Source organism: Bombus impatiens, unplaced genomic scaffold (assembly GCF_000188095.3).
Source record: "Bombus impatiens unplaced genomic scaffold, BIMP_2.2 scf_0136, whole genome shotgun sequence".
In the NCBI taxonomy this organism is placed as follows: domain Eukaryota; kingdom Metazoa; phylum Arthropoda; class Insecta; order Hymenoptera; family Apidae; genus Bombus; species Bombus impatiens.
Window position 1 is genome coordinate 1,478,409 of NT_176555.1, and position 6,480 is coordinate 1,484,888.

Here is a 6,480-nt window from a genome sequence, read left to right on the forward strand (position 1 = left end):
CGACCGGGAATATCAGCGTGCCCAATTGATCTCCGAAGGTGGACCGGACGCGGGAACGAATCGCTGATTTGCTGGGAATAATTAACTCTTGACCGTGTAGTAACTTTGTTGCGGGCTACCGCGTGTATGTGGTATTCTCTTTCTCTGATAGTTTCACCGATAGAACAATATATATTTTACATTTGCCATTGCTGCCGCTGATATGATAAACGTATAGGTGTCTCGTGCATGCCGTAAGTAAAGTAACCCGGTTAAGAAAGAAGAATCACGTTATTTGAGAAACCGCGAGTACCGATCGGACACGTACGATAGGGCGACGCTATTAAAAACGAAAGCGTGAGAGATCCGACTTGTTCGACTCGGTGTCTCTCCGTCTTTCACTCCCAGCAATCAGTAGATTGATTGCAGCGGAAAGCAAGGAACATTTCGTTTAGAAAGCCGTACGCCGATAGGAATCGCACGCTATTATAACAGCGGTCTCGGCATAATTCAAGACGTAATTACGTGCCAGCCATTTTCTTCTTACCCACGCAAAGTCAAAACGCGCTTCTAATAAGGGACATGTAACGCATACGTTAGCCTGGATCGCGACGCAATTTTCCATCTTACGTTCACGAGTTTTTCCGCGTAGCCGTTAATTATATCCCATTGCGAAGAACGAACCTGGCTGAAACTGCTCTCTCTCTCTCTCTCTTTCTCTCTTGTGATCCTCTTTCTCTTAGTTAGCGCCTCCGTAGTGATTCACGCGACTTTCCGTGGACACGCGTGGGCGGCTGCTTGCCTGACCTATGACCTTTGCAAGGCTCGAGCCGACGCGCTATCTCGACGACCGCCGATAAGATTCGCGAATTCGAAGCGATCGTTCATCACACTGCTTTCGTCGCACATAATGTACGTCACCTCGTCGACTCTATTTCGCGTTCCTTCTCGCATGGAACTGTCCGCAGGGTAGGACCAGCGCGAGGTATCCGATAACTTTAACCTTTCTTCCACTTCCCGACGATTCGTCAGATTAGTTTTATTAATGGCTGCAAACTGTTATCTTAATAGCGGCCTCTTTCTCCGTCTGTACGACTAACGACCACGTGGAAGCCTATCATACGGCTGGTCAGAGAAATAACGAGCAGACCAACTTCATACTTGGTCGTTACCTTCGCGGTTGTTGTTGGGTGGCGTTAGGTGAACTTCCACGGAAGACTCTGTCTGGTATACATATGTTCTAAAAAGTTCAGCGATTCTTTGAAACTCGGGAATGTAGTAGAATCCGTGTAGAAGTAGAATTCTTTCTTCTGACGCTGTTTCTCTTACCTTGGAATATTATGTGAGTCTACTCTTTGACGTAAACATCGCTGGTGGCAGCAAGCTAGGTTTATACGAGAGAAGCATCTCTTACGCAACGCTATAGCAAGAAACTTTGCCTGGAATAAAGAATAGCGCGAAACTGGTCTCCGTGGCACGGAGTAAAGATCTTTTGACCTTCTTTTCGCCTGTCATAAAGCCTTTCTGCGAACCCTTCGTCTTACGGCTGGATATCTTCCGACGTTATTACCACCTTGATGCCGAGATTTTTTCAGGAAGAATTTTATTTAAATACGTAATATTAAAAAGAAGAGAAATGTCGCGCCCCGAGAAGAGTAAAAGTTCTCTTAACAAACGCAACGTAAGTTGAAGCGAGCCAATGATGGCGCAGTCCCTAGTTCCACCGCGATTCGATCAATTAAGCCGACACCATTGTAATTTGTAGCATCTCTATCTGCATTTGTCTGGAACCGGTTAACGAGGGCAGCCAATCTAAGAAGGAACGATCTCTCGTTGCCCCCAGCTAGGCCGATTAATCGACTCTTCGTCGAGCGAAACAGCAGCAACAGCAGCTCTACGACTCATTGCACGCGCGTACGTTACCTTGAATATTTTCAGCCGGCCACTGGTTGCAGCTGCTGTTGCCGTCGCAGTCCTCTGTGCAATTTTAGTTCTTCGCTTCCATCACTGAACGGCAAAATAAAGTGATCCCAAACACACGAAGTAATTAATTACCGCGATCTGATTGCGCGCAATTAATCCTGCCGTCTTGCCGGTGGATCATTAATTAAGAGTAAACGAATGTCTCCGGGATGTAGACACTCGAGGGATACGCGCTCATTTATTTGGAATAATTTACTTTAAACGGCCGTGCTTAGGACTCGAGGTCCACAAGGAGCACGTCCTCGCGCTAGATCCACGCGATAAATTCTCGCTTATCGGATGCCGGGATATCGATCTGTCTACGTTGCATGTCCGCCAGATGCTTTCTTGTAAATTTCCTAACACCTCAGGTTTGTTCGAGAATTTGTGTAGCAATAGCAATTTACATACGTTTCTTACTAAATCCATATTGCAGAAGATCAACGTTCTTCCTGATTTTCATTTGGAAATCTTATTAATCGTTGGTACAAATTTTTTACGGCAGGTGATGGAATACTTTCATGAACCAGTATAGATTTTACGATTTTGGGAAGAAAGGGATGCTACTAACTGTTGAAGAAATTATAGCAAATATTTCTCCGCTTTCTAGACCCAGCAATCCGAGTAAAGTTTTCGTAGAAACGCGTGTCGTCGCCGCGTTAACGTCTGCAGAAAACGCAATTATCATTTGGCGCGAACGATGGAGGAAGTTCTCGGACTGGAACCTCGCGTTCTCGTCGCGTTGACTTTTTATTTCTCCTAGAAAGAAGTTAACAGGGTTCGCTTAGCTCGTTACTGGAGTCCTCCTACGTGAATCGAATTATCCTGCACTTGGTAGCGTGAAAAAGAGGAGGCGTGCCATTTACGACCGCTTCCCTCGATTATTGCCACTTCCGGTTGCAAAGCTTTCCGATTAGCGTATGCACGAGCTTTCCTGTTTTCCCTTCCTTTCGAGAGCCTCTCCCTAATTCCGAATAGCTCACATGGGTATCCCCTCGATCCTCGACGATCGCAAGAAAGGAATATTAATTTGTTTGAACGAGCTTCAGCCGAATTATTACGTCCTGTGAGTGGGATCCTCGGTTTTCGTCAGATTTCTCGATTACTCACAGCCACAACCTTTGTCCATAAGTTCAAGCGGTTTAATAGCACGATCGAAAGAGCGGCAGCGATCGGTGCATTAAGGTCAGCTGGGTCGAGCTATATAAAGATAATAACCAGCCACCGGCCAACCGGCGAATAAGTTCTTTTATGTCCGAGTATGTTACGCGCGTGAGAGGTTTCTTTAAAGGTGCGCGCTGCTCGAACTTTGGGGAAGCCCGATCTTTCCGATGCTGACATTTGCATGCAACAAATCGGTGATAGATCCCGTGTGAAATATTACGTTTAATATAATAACTCGTAAATACTTTAATTCGTGGAAAATTACAAGCAAGTTTTACCATTCGAAACAAATAAACATTAGGTAACGTTTTGTTACTACAGTTACTAAAAGAATGTAAGTGTTCTGGAAAAAATGAATATCAACTTTTATCAGCACTACTAGCGTTACAGGTCGATACTCCTAATATTAAGAACAAAAGATCTTAAAATGAAAATAAATACTAATTCGAACCACTGAATTCCCAATTACAAAGCGTTGAATTTATCGCGATATAAATATAACTTATAAAATATAAATCACTTATAATAAATATAACGATATAAATTCTATTGCACTGCTTTACGATAATAAGGACGTTAGAGGACGACACGACGCGCATCGCGAGATCGTTGGACGGTCACGCGTTCCCAAGGAGTAATTCGATAATAATTGGTGCGTGGAGGAAATGCTGTCCACCGGTAAAAGGTTTCGGGGTCCCCTTAATGATGAGATCGGGCGATCAGCGGACGAGCGATCGAGCACGGGGGTCAGCGAGGTCAGGCCGCACAAAAATAATAATCAATCGGACGAGCGGAAAGTGAGAGCCGGCCAATTACGCGGTGTCGGCGGTGCCTGTGCTGCGGTTTCCCTTCGTCAAGAGGAACGAGGACAAACGGAGCTTCCTACCACCTTCAATTCACCTCCACCAATTCCTCCTGGCCGCCTATCATAACCTAACAACACGAAACTCCCTCGCTTTATTATTAAAAGTTAAAATTCCGCTGGGAGTAGGCCCGATCTTGCGGCAAACCGCCATCCACCTTCCTTCACCTGCCTCTGCCCTACCTCGCACTCTCGCTCGATTCACGCGGACCCACCACCCTTTATAAAGTCGTGCAAACGCTCTCGTTGTCGGCTATCCTCGGCATCCGGTTCTGGCAGTTCGTGTGAAGCTGCTAGTTCGTCGTTCAGCTTTGACTGACAGGTTGCTGGTGAGTTTTAATCATGTTGAAATGTTGCAAAGGCTCGTGTAATTTGTTCGCGAGTAGAGCTTGTTACGAGAGTTGTAATAAGGAGCACGGAATGATTGGTTCTGTCTAAGACGCTTGTCACTGACGCTAGAAAAATGCACAATTTCTATAGTATCTAGGATATCTAAATGGATTAACGAGTCTTGCTATATACAATTTATCGAAATAGCTTAGGAAACTATATTGATCGAGCAACTTGACAATCTACCTAACAGCCTATCAAATGGCAGCCGCATTTACGGTCGTCTTTAGTGTTGCCTCCAATTTATCTTCTAAATATCGCACGTGTATTTCAAAAGTGCCGCGACTCACAATAATTCAATTCTCCGTTAGAAGAACGATAAATAAGCTTGTGTAATCTTCCAAATAGTTTGAGAAACTTGTTCGAGTCGCGTTACTTTTGAAATATGGATAGGTATGCACGCGCGATATTAATGCTGGAAGCGCTGATTGAAACGCGGAAATTTTTAAAATCGCGTCGCGTGTCTAGAAAAAGTTTTCTGTAGCAGCTACATCGTTAAAAGAGGAAGCCGGAGAAAAAAATAAAAATGCAACGACAACAACCGCAACGATATAACTCCAGCTGGGACTTTCGAACGGCGCGTGTAGCGGCTGGGTAATAAAATTCATGGCGCCCACTGGAGGATTCCGAAGCGAACGAGGAGGCGATTTTTTTCCTGAAGAGCGGAATTGTCGAAAAGTGGTAAAACTGTCGGGGAAGAGTAAAGGGATTGGAATGGCGAGGCAGGGTCGTTACGAATTACGCGGACGTTTACCGGCGAGCCGATTGAAACGCGCGGAAACAGGGTCCTCGGGTGCTGGTACTGGTTCCACGATGGAATATTTAAACGGAACAGGAGTCGCTCGACGTGGCCGAGTCGGGAAACCGCAACTCGTTTCCTCGTCCACGAAACTCTGTGTCACCGAAAACGCATGGCCGCAGAACATTTTGAGGGTTTATAAACAAACGGATCTCCGGCCGGAATGAGTTCGCTCGCGTGTTCTCGTTTAAGTCCGATCGAAACCGTGTTTTCCACGAATTGTGAGCCTGTTTTGAGTGGTTTCAGCGGTCACTGTCACGGTAAGAATTGCGTACATACCGTTTCCTTTGGAGTAACGTAAGTTTCGCAATGAATCGAGCATGCGATTAAATTTGACGAACATTTTATATTTCGTGCTCTATGAAATTTGTGTTTCGAATGGTTAAAATACCAGAGGACATTTCTTCTTTAAAACATCAGATCAAATTCGACAGGGCACCGCAAAGAGTTAAAACAATACCAATTAACGAACAAACAATGCAAATCCCATGCTCGTTAAACTTTATTACTCGCCATTTGTGCTCGATCAATTACTCGAACGATTTACAACAAATTTCGTATAATTATTCCCCGATACTAGTGTTCCCGTACAATTCTTGCGTCGGATCTCGTCTGCAACACGATATCTTCTTTGACGAACGATACCTCGACTTTAATAATTTATCAAAGATCGATGGCCGAAGGGATTTTTGGGATGGGAATCGGGGGGGAGATCGATCATATTCTTGGCGCGAGCTGGTTTTCGATAAGGTATATAAATTGTTCTGGGAACGCGGTTCAGAACCGATCCCGAACAAGGGTTTTTTCGCCGGCGAGAAGATGGTCGGAGATGGTTAACGACTCGATGGACGCGACGCAGCCGCGCCTCGGACGGGATTGGGAATAATTCGACGAGCGACCGATTCGCGCGATTACGTATTATGCTAAACACGCGAAAATGGCTTTTTAAATGGAACATCTACATTTATGCGTCCCCTCTATTCACCATCTTGCCCTGTAGCTCGATGGTGGCTGGTAGCCTGAGTCTCGAGTGCCGGAATGGATGGAACGCGTAAGCAGCGGCGAATTAAACGCAATTTTCGTCCATGCGAGGTATGCATAACAAATTGTCGATGGGGACTGAACGTCTTTATACTTTGAAACTGGCGCGCGGTCATTATGCACGTAGCACGGGGGCAGAAAAGCGGTGCTTCCGTCCCACCGACGATTACAATCCAATTATTATTCCTGCATAAACGCCCCTCGTCGTCTCCTCCCTATCGATCGATCGTTTCGCCGATCGTGTACTCACTTGGCTGACGAGCCGCCGCCGATCGACCTAATC

At 45.6% G+C, this 6,480-nt stretch overlaps 1 protein-coding gene across 5 annotated transcripts in view; it reads left to right on the forward strand.

The window, feature by feature from the left end:
- LOC100746372 (ankyrin repeat domain-containing protein SOWAHB) overlaps positions 1-6,480 on the forward strand; it is a 116,958-nt gene that overhangs the window by 62,470 nt on the left and 48,008 nt on the right. The gene's annotated exons all lie outside the window — the stretch shown is intronic.